This window comes from Bombina bombina, chromosome 8 (assembly GCF_027579735.1).
Source record: "Bombina bombina isolate aBomBom1 chromosome 8, aBomBom1.pri, whole genome shotgun sequence".
Classification (NCBI taxonomy): domain Eukaryota; kingdom Metazoa; phylum Chordata; class Amphibia; order Anura; family Bombinatoridae; genus Bombina; species Bombina bombina.
Window position 1 is genome coordinate 213,865,437 of NC_069506.1, and position 18,511 is coordinate 213,883,947.

Below are 18,511 nucleotides of genomic sequence, written 5' to 3' on the forward strand. Positions count from 1 at the left end.
GGGAGTTGTGATAAGTAGTGGGATGGTTTGCTGTGAAACTGGACCAGAAGCTAAATGAGAACCATCAATAACTTTGAGAGGCAGTGGTGTGCTTTCAAACAGAAAAGGTATTTTATTATTTTTGACCAAAACAAAATCTATGAAATTGGCGCAAGCGCCTGTATTGATGATGGCGTTACTGCTGAGCCTGATCCCACTGTAAGAACAACTGTAAAGTTAGATAAGAAGATGGTTTTGTTTTAGCATAAAAACAATGTTTGTTGCTAATGGTCTTACCTAATTTCTGTTTCAGGAGAAGTGGACACTCTTTAACAATATGATCAGTCGCTGCACAATACATGTACAGATTAAGATTGCGCCGTCTATTTTTCTCTTGCGCGGTAAGGGTACCCCTTAAGAAACTTATATCCATGGGTTGATCAGGTTGTAACAAATAAAGAAGTATGTTTACTACCTAGGAAACAAAAGCTTATTTACTTGTAGTTATCTAGCCTTATGAGTGGAACCAATTTATATCAGTAGTATTAATGGCATATAATAAAGCATAGGAACAACACTGAAGTACTAAATGATCACAATACAAATCTCTTGTTTAAGCTTACAGACTGTCACGATGTGAACAGGAAGTGGTTGTGGAAACCTGTGCTGTAAACCCGAGGATGTTCTAAGTATGTAACAGCGTAAGATACATTAGGAATGTCTATGCAAATATATCATCAAGTAGCAGTACGGATTGATACAACAGTATGGTAAGTATATGCACTATACAGAGCCTGATACCCTGCTACTGGTAAGAGCCGTTGTGATGAGGCTGCTGTCAGGTTAACTGCAGCTGTGACGGTAGTTAACTGAGTCTTCAGTAAGCGATCCGGGAGGGTGCTGGTAAGGTTAGTACTTTTCCGGAGCATTTCCGGAGACCAGAGTATCTGTGTGATGGAAGCTGCAGCGTGAGCCTGCTGTCGGAGATGACGTCACTCTGAGTGCTTGCGGCGGTTTCAGAGTTAGCATCCGAGATTCACAGAGGATATGACAAGCTGTAATTTTAGGAGAAAACTCAGGATTACAAGGTACAAGGATTATCTGGAGAGGTGTTCCATAAACACTTCAATAAACCAGCAATGGTAGTCTGCAGAATGAAGGATTTATAGTGAACTGGAAGTCTAATTAGCAGTTAAGGTGGTCTTGCTAGATGTCTGAGAAACAAACTAAAGGTGGAATGACGAGACAAGTGGTTCATGAAACATATTGACATAATAGCATCACATAGTTGCTGTAGCTTTGTCGGCTGCACATCCATGATGTGAATCTCCCGTTCAACCACATCCCAAAGGTGCTCTATTGGACTGAGATCTGGTAACTGTGGAGGCCATTGAAGTACAGTGAACCCATTGTCATGTTCAAGAAACCAGTTTGAGATTATTCAAGCTTTATGACATGGTGCAATTTTTTGCTGGAAGTAGCCAGCAGAAGATGGGTACACTGTAGTCATAAAGGGATGGACTCAGGTAGGCCGTGGTGTTTAACCAATGCTCAATAGATACTAAGGGGCTCAAAGTGTGCCAAGAAAATATCCCCCACACCATTACACCACCACCAGCAGCCTGAACCGTTAAATCAAGGCAGGATGGAACCATGCTTTCATGTTGTTTATGCCAAATTCTGACCCTACCATATGAATGTCACAGCTGAAATCGATACTCATCAGACCAAGCAATGTTTTTCCAATCTTCTATTGTTCAATTTTGGTGCTCCTCCTGTGTGCATTTGTCATGTCGCTGCGAGGTTGGTCTCATTATTTCATAGGAGGAATCCTAATAGACCCCATCCTTGATTAGCGGAGCTGCTCCTTGGGGGGGATGTTCTGTCATGCCTTGTTTATTTTCCTTTAAGAAGAGGAGGGATCTCAACCAAACCTCCCTATAAGTATCTCCTTCATCCGTTATTCTTTTCTTGATATTGTTTCGTCCCTCCTAAAGTTCTCCTTCTTTGTTTATATCTTATTGTGTTTTTTACCTAATCTTCAACTCAGGACCAGCTCCTTATGAACTTCTGCTGAGCTGCATTAACCGTGGCCTCTCTCACTGCTTGTTAAGACTCTGTCAGGTTCCTGTTACTTTCTCCTGTTTACCTGCCTGTCACGGATACAGTCTTTGTTAAACCAACCCACTTCATTTGCTTAATACTTAGGTAGGCAACCTCAGGTTCTTAGTTAATTTGTTTGTATCTAGCAAGCTACTGAGCTCCAGATAAACCTCTTCTCTCTCATCATTTTCTACGGATTTCGTCCTCTGAATTGGATTCCTACTCGAAACCACCTATCTGCTTTTAGCAGTTCATACTGGGACTCTCAGTTATAATTCTACACAGCTTATCTGCTGTTTATATGGACATCGATTCCGGAGTATTACTTCACTTCGGAAGTTTTCCTTCTCACAAATCATCTACCTCAAAATATTCAGAGGTTTCCTACCTGAAACAAGCTTCTATAACATCAGATTTTCTAACTTGTTCCTTTTCAGGATTCAGCTTAACATTTGAATTATTTTTAGTCATCTCTACGTAAACCGGAGTTAGGACACACCTCTCCTTACCTTTTGATCTCCGTATTGGTGATTCAGGTTGCCGGCTTGCTACGTCATCCTCCTGACAATTTTGGACTTCAGCTGCTGCTCACGATATTCTCGCTCAGTGATCAGAGTGGAGACACATGCACCTCTCGTCATCCTGTCAGTGAATTTAAACCTGAATACTTCTGTGTAAGACACGCTAACTTTTCCAGCAGTCTGAGTTGCTATAACATACTCAAGTAAATCCTCTAGCAATAAGTATTTACTTGTAATTGCTACAATTTATTTGATACTCTGAACAACTTCAATTTACGCACATCACAGATCTCATATCTCATCTGATCTAGTGCTAAGTGATACATATACAAAATTACTGGGATTCTGCAGTTGAGATCCTTAAAAGAGATTATCAGGTCTACACCAAATAAGACCTTACACCGCTACACAGAGCTTCCTGTTCATCCTCTCTACTGCTAATCGGCATCGGAACCTCTGACATCACCCACTCTCCCTCGACAGAGCTCCATTCAGCTGCTAACAACTGCCTGTTCTCTTCCTTCCTATTGCTCAAGTCCGAACAGGCTAATAAGGTAAATACCTAGTCCCTTTAGTGCACTGAGTTATTTAACTTCTCTGACTGTTATACATTAATGTATATACGGTCAGTCTGTTTCCTTATTTTAAGCAAAGCTCTACTCCAACACCTGCTCTAACTAATAAGAAACTTATTTAAGCCGTATAACAAATTGCTCGTTATTTTGTATCACCTTTGAGTGTATATCTTATTTACCTTTTAATATTCCACTGACATGATGTTGCCTTTGGCGTTTATTACAACCAGCTACGAAAAAATCCCTTCAGTAGATTTAAAGGGACAGAACACTAATTTCAATTATTAGAATCTAGATACCATACTTCTTAGTGAAACTTCATCGGCAGTTGTGGTTAATCAAAATTCTTGATTTTAGTTTCTGAATCTATCATTCATCACAGCATTGTAGTCTCAGTTTCCTGTTCTTAGCTGACAGGAGTGGCACCCGGTGTGGTCTTCTGCTGCTGTAGCCCATCTGCTTCAAAGTTCAATGTGTTGTGCATTCAGTGATGGTATTCTGCATACCTTGGTTGTAACGAATGGTTATATGCCACTCACTGTATGTTTTCTCTTTTTCGGACCATTCTCTGTAAACCCTAGAGATGGTTGTGCATGAAAATCCCAGTAGATCAGCAGTTTTTCCAATACTCAGACCAGCCCGTCTGGCACCAACAACCATGCCACGTTCAAAGTCACTTAAATCTCCCTTCTTCCCCATTCTCATGCTTAGTTTGAACTTCAGCAAGTCGTCTTCACCATGTCTAAATGCATATAATTGCTGCCATGTGATTATCAATTTGTGTTACCAAGCAATTGAACAGGTGCACCTAACAAAGTAGCCGGTCAGTGTGTGTGTGTATATATATATATATATATATATATATATATATACAAAACACGGAAGGGAACTGCACTCTCATACCGGACCGGGTACACATCCCATGACCCTGCAACATGCTCAGCCCTGGGTGCCACTGGCACTCACAGGAAGCTGTGCTGTCCCCAGAGCCACAAGCAGTTAACCCCAGACAGGTCTGGGTGCAAGAACCATAGGGAAAATTACAAAACAAATTAATACAACACACAGAGAAAACCCAGCACTCACTTACAAGCTCTCAGCTAAGATTTAAAAGCAAAAATGGAAAGGTTAGTCACCGCATCTGGCCAAATGGGACAAGCTAAGGTACCACGTCAAGGTCCTTTCCAATACCTGAAACCCTAAAACAGCCACACAATGCAAGCTTTCAAATCCAAACAAAATGAAAACAAGGGAAGGGTGCACAGGAATATGTAACCACCCTAGACATATACAAAACACGGAAGGGAACTGAACTCTCATACCGGACCGGGTACACATCCCATGACCCTGCAACATGCTCAGCCCTGGGTGCCACTGGCACTCACAGGAAGCTGTGCTGTCCCCAGAGCCACAAGCAGTTAACCCCAGACAGGTCTGGGTGCAAGAACCATAGGGAAAATTACAAAACAAATTAATACAACACACAGAGAAAACCCAGCACTCACTTACAAGCTCTCAGCTAAGATTTAAAAGCAAAAATGGAAAGGTTAGTCACCGCATCTGGCCAAATGGGACAAGCTCAGGTACCACATCAAGGTCCTTTCCAATACCTGAGACCCTAAAACAGCCACACAATGCAAGCTTTCAAATCCAAACAAACTGAAAACAAGGTAAGGGTGCACAGGAATATGTAACCACCCTAGACATATACAAAACACGGAAGGGAACTGCACTCTCATACAGGACCGGGTACACATCCCATGACCCTGCAACATGCTCAGCCCTGGGTGCCACTGGCACTCACAGGAAGCTGTGCTGTCCCCAGAGCCACAAGCAGTTAACCCCAGACAGGTCTGGGTGCAAGAACCATAGGGAAAATTACAAAACAAATTAATACAACACACAGAGAAAACCTAGCACTCACTTACAAGCTCTCAGCTAAGATTTAAAAGCAAAAATGGAAAGGTTAGTCACCGCATCTGGCCAAATGGGACAAGCTCAGGTACCACGTCAAGGTCCTTTCCAATACCTGAGACCCTAAAACAGCCACACAATGCAAGCTTTCAAATCCAAACAAACTGAAAAAAAGGGAAGGGTGCACAGGAATATGTAACCACCCTAGACATATACAAAACACGGAAGGGAACTGCACTCTCATACCGGACCGGGTACACATCCCATGACCCTGCAACATGCTCAGCCCTGGGTGCCACTGGCACTCACAGGAAGCTGTGCTGTCCCCAGAGCCACAAGCAGTTAACCCCAGACAGGTCTGGGTGCAAGAACCATAGGGAAAATTACAAAACAAATTAATACAACACACAGAGAAAACCCAGCACTCACTTACAAGCTCTCAGCTAAGATTTAAAAGCAAAAATGGAAAGGTTAGTCACCGCATCTGGCCAAATGGGACAAGCTCAGGTACCACGTCAAGGTCCTTTCCAATACCTGAGACCCTAAAACAGCCACACAATGCAAGCTTTCAAATCCAAACAAACTGAAAACAAGGGAAGGGTGCACAGGAATATGTAAGGCTCTGGGGACAGCACAGCTTCCTGTGAGTGCCAGTGGTATGAGAGTGCAGTTCCCTTCCGTGTTTTGTATATGTCTAGGGTGGTTACATATTCCTGTGCACCCTTCCCTTGTTTTCAGTTTGTTTGGATTTGAAAGCTTGCATTGTGTGGCTTTTTTAGGGTCTCAGGTATTGGAAAGGACCTTGACGTGGTACCTGAGCTTGTCCCATTTGGCCAGATGCGGTGACTAACCTTTCCATTTTTGCTTTTAAATCTTAGCTGAGAGCTTGTAAGTGAGTGCTGGGTTTTCTCTGTGTGTTATATATATATATATATATATATATATATATGTATTTATATATATATGTGTGTGTGTGTTTACATATGTATTTATGTGTTTTACTGTATATTTACTGTACACATTTCAATTGTTCTTCACTTACAAGAAAATGTCCTTTTTATTCTTAAATACATATTTCTCTATATATTTGTGAATATACCTATACCTGCAAACCTTTTCCTATAACTATAGATATGTATTTTGAACTGTATGTGAGATATTGAGAAATATATATTTAAGAATAAAAAGTACATTATTTTTTTTTTTTTTTCATTAAGTAATTTTTATTATTTTCAAAACAAACTAAACAAGTGTACATAAATTATGCAGACAGAAGTGTACAGATATTGTTCACATATACAATAGCGTAAAAAATAAAGGCCCTAAAACATAGCTCAGAACAACTGAGACAGACAAATCCAGGTCTTGAAAAGATAAATAAGAACATATAATATTAGAATAAACCACATTAGTTCAATTTGTCAATAGTAGCCCTCCCCCCAGACAACGTCCAATTATTTTGCTTGTTCCCAAATGAAAATCATATCCGCAATAATATCTTGCTTTCCCTTGTACACATAATATATTTTTTCTAATTCAAGCACATGACTCACTTCATTTACCCACATAGTGTAAGTGGGAAAAACAGTCTTTTTCCAAAACCTAGGAATCAAGCGCCTAGCACAACTAAGCATAGTACATTATTTTCTATTGCCAAACACATCATCAATCACCAATCCAAAAGCGCAGGAGGAAAGAAAGCCCACAATAGTGTGAAATCAATAACAGAAAATGTAATGTAAAACACTTTTCTACTCACAAACAAATGAGTGTAGAGGACTCAGACTGATAGGGAGAGGAGGCAGATTATCTGGGGAATTTGCCGGGTGATGACATCACACGCCAACATGGACAAATGGGAACCGAGTGGATCTGAATATGCTCCAGAATCCCACATTGTTACTGCTTTATCAGTGCTTATATTTAATTTGTTTGTATTTAGTAGAGTGTGATACATTACATTTTGTTGTTATTGATTTCACACTGTTGTGGGCTTTTTCCCCCCTTCACTTTTAGATTGGAGATTGATGGTGTATTTGGCTGTGGAACAAGCAGTATTTTGATTAAAGCAGCATTGGGAAGCCTGAAGCTCATACATGGCTCTAGGACACATTTCATCAACACATTTTCAACTAATATTTGGATTATTATATCATCGGTGTTTACCAATACAAATAAGTCTGTTTCATTATTTTGGGCATTTGAATATATTGCACTCTCATTTTTAACATTATTTTCTATTACCTAGATTACGAGTTTTGCGTTCGTGTTTTAACACTGAAAAAATGGTAATTTCAGCATTAAAACAGCAATGTAGCCATTACGAGTCTTTTTGGTATAGCTGTACCGCAAGCCTTTTAGCCAGTAACGCAACGTCAGTCCCACACTCAAAAAAATGACGTTTTTTCATGGGATTCCCATAGCGCTGCCATTACGAGTTTTGCGGTGAGGCTAAAAAACCGTACCGCTATCTGAGAGAGTATTTTCCATAAAACACATAACTAAACTGTTACAAAGTACACTTACACCCATAAACTGCCTATTAACCCCTACATTGAGGCTCTCCCACATCACAAATACTATATTAATGTTATTCACCCCTAATCTGCTGCTCCCGACATCACCGCCACTAATAACATTTATTAACCAAAGAAAAGAGAGAGGGCGCCTCATAGTGTAAGTAGGTCTTGAAACTACCGTTTGTGGTGTAAGATGAAAAGGCTTACCAGATGGTATTGCACCGTACTCTCGATCGGTGCCAGCAGACAGACTAAGACTTAACAGTGGTTAGTACACTAGTCCGACTCGTTAGTCAGCTGTGTCTTGATAAATATATTAACCCCTATTCCGACGGTTCCAGACATTGCCGCCACTAAAAAAAGTTATTAACCCCTAAACCTCTGGCCTCCTATATCACTACCACTAAATAAACCTATTAACCCCTAAACTGCCAGCCCCCCACATCACCAAAAACTAAATTAAACTTTTAACCCCTAAACCTAACAATCCTCTAACTTTAAATTAATATTACAAGATCCCTATCTTAAAATAAATAAAAACTTACCTGTAAAATAAAAAAAACCTAAGTTTAAACTATAAATTAAACTAACATTACTATTAGACTAAAAAACAACTATCAATTAAATAAATCAAATTACTCATTAAATAAAAACCTAACACTACTAAAAAAAAAAAAATTTAAAGTTACAAAAAATTAAAAATACTAAATTACAAAAAATTAAAAACTACTAAATTACAAAAAATAGCAAATGAAAATATCCAAAATAAAACCAATTACACCTAATCTAATAGCCCTATAAAAATAAAAAAACCTTAACCTACAATAAACTACCAATAGCCTTTAAAAGGGCCTTTTGTAGGACATTGCCCTAAAGAAATTAGCTCTTTTCCCTGTTAAAAAAGTACAAAGACCCCCCCAACAGTAAAACCCACCACCCAAACAACCCCCCAAAATAAAAAAAAATAACTCTAAAAAAAACCTAATCTACCCATTCCCTGAAAAAGGGCATTTGTATGGGCATTGCCCTTAAAAGGGCATTCAGCTCTTATTCTTGCCCTTAAAATGGCATTCAGCTCTTTTAAGACAAGCTCAAACCCTTATCTAAAAAAAAACTAACACTAACCCATCTTTAGGTACTCACAGTTGCTGAAGTCTGGCTTGAACGATCTTCATTCCAGTGGCTCCATCTTCATCCAGGCGGCTCCATCTTCATTCATCGAGGGACCAGCATCTACTTCATCCCTGCAGAGGCGGAGCGGTCTAGGCAAAGGTCCAAGGTGGAGGTCCAGGTGAAGGTGCAAGGCAAAGGTCTAGGCGGAGGTCCAAAGCGGAGGTCCAGGCAGAGATTTGAAGCAGCCAATAGGAATGAGATCTGCTTAAATCCTATTGGCTGATTTGAACAGCCAATAGGATTTTAGCAGCCCTAATTCCTATTGGCTGATTTAAATTTTTCAGCCAATAGGAATGCAATGGTACTCACAGTATAAAAGGGGTACCTTGCATTTGAATCCTCAGTGTGCGGCGGACGATAGCTTGAAGAGGACCTCCACTTCGGATCGATGGACCTCCGCCTGGACCTCTGCCTTGGACCTCTGCCTGGACCTCAGTCTTGGACCTTCACCTGGACTTCCACCTTGGACCTTTGCCTGGACCTCCGCATCCACTAATTGACCACTCCACCTCCGCAGGGATGAAGAAGATGCCGGTCCCGTAATGGATGAAGATGGATCTGCCTGGATGAAGATGGAGCAGCCTGGATGAAGATGGAGCTGCTGTGATGAAGATCATTCAAGCTGGACTTCAGCAACTGTGAGTACCTAAAGAGGGGTTAGTGTTAGGTTTTCTTAAGGTTTTTTGGGTGGGTTATTTTTAGATTATGGTTTGGGCTTGTCTTAAAAGAGCTGGATGCCCTTTTAAGGGCAAGAAAAAGAGCTGAATGCCCTTTTAAGGGCAATGCCCCTACAATGCCCTTTTCAGGGAAATGGGTAGATTAGATTTTTTTAGTTAGTTTTTTTATTTTGGGGGGGTGGGGGTTTGTAATGTTAGGGGAAGTGTTTGTTTTTATTTTTTAGAAAAAGAGCTGATTTCTTTAGAGCAATGCCCTACAAAAGGCCCTTTAAAGGGCTATTGGTAGTTTATTATAAATGTGGGTTCTTTTATTTTGGGGTGTTTTTTTTAAAACGGGGTAAATAGAATAGGAATAATTTTTATTATTTTGAATAATTTGTTTGTTATTTTGTGTAATTTTTGTTTTTCTTTTTGGGGTGTTTTTTTTTTTTTAGAATAGACATTTTTTTATTTTTAATGGGCAGCAAAAGAGCTGAATGCCTTTTTAAGGGCAATGCCCATACAAATCCTCTTTTTAGGGCAATGGGTAGATTAGGTTTAACTTTATTTTTATTTTGTGGATTTGGGGGGTGGGGGTTTGTATATGTTAGAGGGTGTTTGGTTTTCTTTTGTAGGAAAAGAGCTGATTTCTTTAGGGCAATGCCCTACAAAAGGCCCATTTAAGGGCCCTTGGTAGTTTATTATAGATTAGGTTTTTTTTATTTTCGGGTGTTTTATTTTTTAACAGGGTTTTAGAATAGGAATAATTTTTATTGTTTTGGATAATTTCATTTGTTAATTTTTTGTAATTGTAGTTTTTTTATTTTTTGTAATTTTAGTGATTTTATTTTTTGTAATGTTTTTTTTATAATGTTAGATTTTAGTGTAAGGCAGTTTAGGTTTTACTTTTATTTCACAGGTAAGTTTGCATTTATTTTAACTAGGTAGTTAGTAAATAGTTAATAAATATTTACTAACTCGACTACCTAGTTAAAATAAATACAAACTTACCTGTGAAATAAAAACCCCATGGCTAGATTACGAGTTTTGCGTTATGAGTGAAAAAGCAGCGTTATGGGTTATAACGCTGCTTTTTCACTACCGCTGCTATTACGAGTCTTGTCAAAAAAGCTGTACTGCACACTTTCTTGGCTGTAACGCTATGCGTAAAGTCTTTCTTCAATGGGACTTTTATAGCACCGATATTACAAGCTTTTTCTGGGAGGCCAAAAAGTGAGCGGTACAGCCTATCCCCCAAGATTCGTAACGCAATTTAAAGTCAGTAGTTATGAGTTTTATGCTACAAAGCTGTAGCATAAAACTCATAACTAAAGTGTTAAAAAGTGCACTAACACCCATAAACTACCTATTAACCCCTAAACCGCCACCTCCCACATCACAAACACTAAAATAAAATTATTAACTCCTAATCTGCCGCTCCCGACATCGCCTGCCACTATAATAAACATATTAACCCCTAAACCACTGCACTCCCACATCGCAAACACTAGTTAAATATTATTAACCCCTAATCTGCTGTCCCTAACATCACTGCCACCTACCTACATTTATTAACCCCTAATCTGCCACACCCAATGTCGCCGTCACTATAATAAATGTATTAACCCCTAAACCTAAGTCTAACCCTAACCCTAACACTCCTAACTTTAATATAATTAAATAAATCTAAATAAAACCTACTATCATTACCTAAATTATTCCTATTTAAAACTAAATACTTACCTGTAAAATAAACCATAAACTAGCTACAATATAACTAATAATTACATTGTAGATAGCTTAGGGTTTATTTTTATTTTACAGGCAAGTTTGTATTTATTTTAAATAGGTAGAATAGTTAATAAATAGTTATTAACTATTTACTAACTACCTAGCTAAAATAAATACAAATTTACCTGTAAAGTAAAACCTAACCTGTCTTACACTAACACCTAACCTTACACTACAATTAAATAAATAACCTAAATTAAATACAATTACCTAAATTACAAAAAAACAAATACTAAATTACACAAAATAAAAGAAAGAAATGATCAGATATTTAAACTAATTACACCTAATCTAATAGCCCTATCAGAATAAAAAAGCCCACCAAAATAAAAATAAAAGAACTAGCCTAAACTAAACTAGCAATAAACCTTAAAAGGGCCTTTTGCGGGGCATTGCCCCAAAGAAATCAGCTCTTTTACCTGTAAAAAAAATACAAACAACCCCCCAACAGTAAAACCCACCACCCACACAACCAACCCCCCAAATAAAATCCTAACTAAAAAAAAAACTAAGTTCCCCATTGCCCTGAAAAGGGCATTTGGATGGGCATTGCCCTTAAAATGGAATTTAGCTCTTTTTCAAGTGCCCAAAACCTAACCTAAAAATAAAACCCACCCAAAAAACCCTTAAAAAATCCTAACACTAACCCCCGAAGATCCACTTACAGTTTTGAAGACCGGACATCCATCCTCAACAAAGCCAGGAGAAGTCTTCATCCAAGCCGGCAGAAGTGGTCCCCCAGATGGAAAGAAGTCTTCATCCAGACGGCATCTTCTATCTTCATTCCTCCGGCGCAGAGCGGCTCCATCTTCAAGACATCCGGCGCGGAGCATCCTCTTCTTACTACTAATGACGAATGAAGGTTCCTTTAAATGACGTCATCCAAGATGGCGTCCCTTGAATTCCTATTGGCTGATAGAATTCTATCAGCCAATCGGAATTAAAGGTGGAAAAATCCTATTGGCTGATCCATTCAGCCAATAGGATTGAGCTTGCATTCTATTGGCTTTTCCAATCAGCCAATAGAATGTGAGCCAATAGGATTTTTTCACATTTAATTCCGATTGGCTGATAGAATTCTATCTGCCAATCGGAATTCAAGGGGCGCAATCTTGCATGACATCATTTAAAGGAACCTTCATTCGTCGTTAGTCATCGTAAGAAGAGGATGCTCCATGCCAGATGTTTTGAAGATGGAGCCTCTCTGCCCTGGATGGATGAAGATAGAAGATGCCGTCTGGATGAAGACTTCTGCCCGTCTGGAGGACCACTTCTGCCGGCTTGGATGAAGACTTCTCCTGGCTTCGTTGAGGACTTCTTGCCGCTTGGATGAAGACTTCTCCCGGCTTCATTGAGCATGTCCGGTCTTCAAAACTGTAAGTGGATTTTCGGGGGTTAGTGTTAGGTTTTTTAAGGTTTTTTTTTTGGGGGGGGGGTTTACAGGTATTTTTAGGTTAGGGTTTGGGCACTTGAAAAATAGCTAAATGCCCTTTTAAGGGCAATGCCCATCCAAATGCCCTTTTCAGGGCAATGGGGAGCTTAGGTTTTTTTAGTTAGGATTTTATTTGGGGGATTGGTTGTGTGGGTGAAGGGTTTTACTGTTGGGGGTGTTTGTGGGTTTTTTTACATGTAAAAGAGCAGATTTCTTTGGGGCAATGCTCCGCAAAAGGCCCTTTAAAGGGCTATTGGTAGTTTAGTTTAGGCTATGTTTTTTTTTTTATTGGGGGGGCTTTTTTTATTTTGATAGGGCTATTAGATTAGGTGTAATTAGATTAAATATTTGATAGTTTCTTTTTTATTTTGTGTAATTTAGTGGGGGTTTTTTGTAATGTAGGTAATTGTATTTAATTTAGGTAATTTATTTAATTGTAGTGTAAGGTTAGGTGTTAGTGTAAGACAGGTTAGGTTTTATTTTACAGGTACATTTGTATTTATTTTAACTAGGTAGTTAGTAAATAGTTAATAACTATTTAGTAACTATTCTACCTAGTTAAAATAAATACAAACTTGCCTGTAAAATAAAAATAAACCCTAAGCTAGCTACAATGTAACTATTAGTTATATTGTAGCTAGATTAGGGTTTATTTTAAAGGTAAGTATTTAGTTTTAAATAGGAATAATTTAGGTAATAATAGTAGGTTTTATTTAGATTTATTTTAATTATATTAAAGTTAGGGGGTGTTAGGGTTAGACTTAGGTTTAGGGGTTAATAAATTTAGTATAGTGGCGGAGACGTTGGGGCGGCAGATTAGGGGTATATAAATATAGGTGGGTGGCGGCAATGTTAGGGGTGGCAGATTAGGGGTTAATAATATTTAACTAGTGTTTGCAAGGTGGGAGGGCGGCTGTTTAGTGGTTAATATGTTTATTATAGTGGTGGCGATGTCCGGAGTGGCAGATAAGGGGTTAATAAGTATAATGTAGGTGTTGGCGATGTTAGGGGCGGCAGATTAGGGGTTAATAATTAGTGATGTCGCGAACCTAAAAATTTCGGTTCACGAACGGCAGACTCGAACTTCCGGTATTGTTCGCGAACCGACGAACCGCGCGAACCGACATTGACTTTAATAGGCAGGCGAACTTTAAAACCTACAAGGACTCTTTCTGCCCACAATAGTGATGGAAAAGTTGTTTCAAGTGGACTAACACCGGGACTGTGGCATGCTGGAGGGGGTTCCTTAGCAAAACTCCCATGGAAAATTACATAGTTTATGCAGAGTCTGCTTTTAACCCATAAAGGGCCTAAATCACCTAACATTCCCAAATTGTTTGCAATCACGTGCTTTAAAACATCTGTTATGATGTCGTATCTATCAGGTAGTGTAAGTGTTACTGCCGCTTCACAGTGACAGAGCAAACTCCAAGTGTAACGCACCGAAATATGATGGGTGGCACTAATTGGCTAGTTGGGCCTGGCACACAGGCTGACAGGCAGGAGGAAAGTGCAATTCAATGGCACGAGCAAACTGATGATTCAGAATAACAATAAAAAATGTTTTAATTTTAATTATTAACAATACTGTGACAACAAATATGATTGGTGTAAATAGTTGGCAAGTCGGCCTGGCACACAGGCTGGCAGGCAGGAGGAAAATGCAATTCAAGGGCACTAGTAGACTGCAGATTCACAGTCAAAACAGTGCTGATTTACAATTTTTTCAATACTGTTAAAAGAAATATGATTGCTGGCACTAATTGGCTAGTTGGGCCTGGCACACAGGCTGGCAGGCAGGAGGAAAGTGCAATTCAATGGCACGAGCAAACTGATGATTCAGAATAACAAACAAAATTTTTTTAATTTTAATTATTAACAATACTGTGACAACAAATATGATTGGTGTAAATAGTTGGCAAGTCGGCCTGGCACACAGGCTGGCAGGCAGGAGGAAAATGCAATTCAAGGGCACTAGTAGACTGCAGATTCACAGTCAAAACAGTGATGATTTACAATTTTTTCAATACTGTTAAAAGAAATATGATTGCTGGCACTAATTGGCTAGTTGGGCCTGGCACACAGGCTGGAAGGCAGGAGGAAAGTGCAATTCAATGGCACGAGCAAACTGATGATTCAGAATAACAATCAAAAAATTTTTAATTTTAATTATTAACAATACTGTGACAACAAATATGATTGGTGTAAATAGTTGGCAAGTCGGCCTGGCACACAGGCTGGCAGGCAGGAGGAAAATGCAATTCAAGGACACTAGTAGACTGCAGATTCACAGTCAAAACAGTGATGATTTACAATTTTTTCAATACTGTTAAAAGAAATATGATGAGTGGCACTAATTGGCTAGTTGGGCCTAGCACACAGGCTGGCAGGCAGGAGGAAAGTGCAATTCAATGGCACTAGCAAACTGATGATTCAGAATAACAATCAAACAATTTTTAATTTTAATTAGTAACAATACTGTGACAACAAATATCATTGGTGTAACTAGTTGGCAAGTCGGCCTGGCACACAGGCTGGCAGGCAGGAGGAAAATGCAATTCAAGGACACTAGTAGACTGCAGATTCACAGTCAAAAAAGTGATGATTTACAATTTTTTCAATACTGTTAAAAGAAATATGATGGGTGGCACTAATTGGCTAGTTGGGCCTGGCACACAGGCTGGCAGGCAGAAGGAAAGTGCAATTCAATGGCACGAGCAAACTGATGATTCAGAATAACAATCAAACAATTTTTAATTTTAAATATTAACAATACTGTGACAACAAATATGATTGGTGTAACTAGTTGGCAAGTCGGCCTGGCACACAGGCTGGCAGGCAGGAGGAAAATGCAATTCAAGGGCAATAGTAGACTGCAGATTCACAGTCAAAACAGTGATTATTTACAATTTTTTCAATACTGTTAAAAGAAATATGATTGGTGGCACTTATTGGCTAGTTGGGCCTGGCACACAGGCTGGCAGGCAGGAGTAAAGTGCAATTCAATGGCACGAGCCAACTGATGATTCAGAATAACAATCAAACAATTTTTAATTTTAAATAATAACAATACTGTGACAACAAATATGATTGGTGTAACTAGTTGGCAAGTCGGCCTGGCACACAGGCTGGCAGGCAGGAGGGAACTGCAATTCAATGGCACTACTAGACTACAGATTCACAGTCAAAAAAGTGATGATTTACAATTTTTTCAATACTGTTTAAACAACTATGATTGGTGGCACTAATTGGCTAGTTGGGCCTGACACACAGGCTGCCAGGCAGGAGGAAACTGCAATTCAATGGCACTAGGGGAATGAAGATTTGCAGTAAAAAAACTTATGATTTTACATTTTTTCTATACTGTTACAAGAAATATGATTGGTGGCACTAATTGGCTAGTTGGGCCTGGCACACAGGCTGGCAGGTAGGAGGAAAGTGCAATTCAATGGCACGAGCAAACTGATGATTCACAAGCGAACAATTTGTAATTTTAAAGATTAAAAATACTGTTACAACAACTATGATTGGTGTAACTAGTTGGCAAGTCGGCCTGGCACACAGGCTGGCAGGCAAGAGGGAAGTGCAATTCAATGGCACTACTAGACTGCAGATTCACAGTCAAAAAAGTGATGATTTACAATTTTTTCTATACTGTTATAACAACTATGATTGGTGGCACTAATTGGCTAGTTGGGCCTGCCACACAGGCTGGCAGGCAGGAGGGAACTGCAATTCAATGGCACTACTAGACTGCAGATTCACAGTCAAAAAAGTGATGATTTACAATTTTTTCTATACTGTTATAACAACTATGATTGGTGGCACTAATTGGCTAGTTGGGCCTGGCACACAGGCTGGCAGGCAGGAGGAAAGTGCAATTCAATGGCACGAGCAAACTGATGATTCACAATCGAACAATGTTTAATTTTAAATATTAACAATACTGTTACAACAACTATGATTGGTGGCACTAATTGGCTAGTTGGGCCTGGCACACAGGCTGGCAGGCAGGAGGAAACTGCAATTCAATGGCACTAGGAGACTGAAGATTTGCAGTCAAAAAACTTATGATTTTACATTTTTTCTATACTGTTACAAGAAATATGATTGGTGGCACTAATTGGCTAGTTGGGCCTGGCACACAGGCTGGCAGGTAGGAGGAAAGTGCAATTCAATGGCACGAGCAAACTGATGATTCACAAGCAAACAATTTGTAATTTTAAAGATTAACAATACTGTTACAACAACTATGATTGGTGTAACTAGTTGGCAAGTCGGCCTGGCACACAGGCTGGCAGGCAAGAGGGAACTGCAATTCAATGGCACTACTAGACTGCAGATTCACAGTCAAAAAAGTGATGATTTACAATTTTTTCTATACTGTTATAACAACTATGATTGGTGGCACTAATTGGCTAGTTGGGCCTGCCACACAGGCTGGCAGGCAGGAGGGAACTGCAATTCAATGGCACTACTAGACTGCAGATTCACAGTCAAAAAAGTGATGATTTACAATTTTTTCTATACTGTTATAACAACTATGATTGGTGGCACTAATTGGCTAGTTGGGCCTGGCACACAGGCTGGCAGGCAGGAGGAAAGTGCAATTCAATGGCACGAGCAAACTGATGATTCACAATCGAAAAATGTTTAATTTTAAATATTAACAATACTGTTACAACAACTATGATTGGTGGCACTAATTGGCTAGTTGGGCCTGACACACAGGCTGGCAGGCAGGAGGAAACTGCAATTCAATGGCACTAGGAGACTGAAGATTTGCAGTCAAAAAACTTATGATTTAAATTTTTTTATATACTGTTACAAGAAATATGATTGGTGCCACTAATTGGCTAGTTGGGCCTGGCACACAGGCTGGCAGGCAGGAGGAAAGTGCAATTCAATGGCACGAGCAAACTGATGATTCACAATCGAACAATTTGTAATTTTAAAGATTAACAATACTGTTACAACAACTATGATTGGTGTAACTAGTTGGCAAGTTGGCCTGGCACACAGGCTGGCAGGCAGGAGGGAACTGCAATTCAATGGCACTACTAGACTGCAGATTCACAGTCAAAAAAGTGATGATTTACAATGTTTTCAATACTGTTACAACAACTATGATTGGTGACACTAATTGGCTAGTTGGGCCTGGCACACAGGCTGGCAGATATGAGTCATGGCTAGTAGGTAGGGCAGCAATTTAACACAGTATGCTGTGTAAGTGAGAAAAACACAGGCCTTTAAAGAAAAAGGTTAAGCACATGAGTCGTGGCTGATAGCCTTGGAAGGGTAGCAATTAAAAACAGTAGGCTCTGTAAGTCAGATACACACACACCTGATAGAAAATACAATTAGATTACACTAGAAAAATTATTTAAAGTTTTTTTTTTTGGGGGGGGGATTTAAAAAAAGGTTAAACACATATGGCTCATAGACTAGGGAGGGCAGCAATTAAACACAGTATGCTCTGTAAGTCAGCAAAACACACAGGCCTGATAGAAAATTATATTAGATTACACTAACAAAAAAATGTAAAAGTTTTTTTTTTTAATTTAAAATAAGGTGAAGCAGATATGAGTGGTGGCTGCCTGGCACAGAGCAATTAACCAAAAGACTGAAAAAAACTGAAGTATATGCTGTGTGAGCCTGACAGACACAGGCCTGATAGAAAATGAAATTAGATTACACTAGCAAAATGATTTAAATTTTTTTAAAAAAATTTAAAATAATGTGTTATAAGCAGATATGACCACTGGTGGCTGGCACAGAGCAATGAACCAGAGTATATGCTGTGTGACACAGGCCTGATAGAAAATGAAAATAAATTACACTAGCAAAA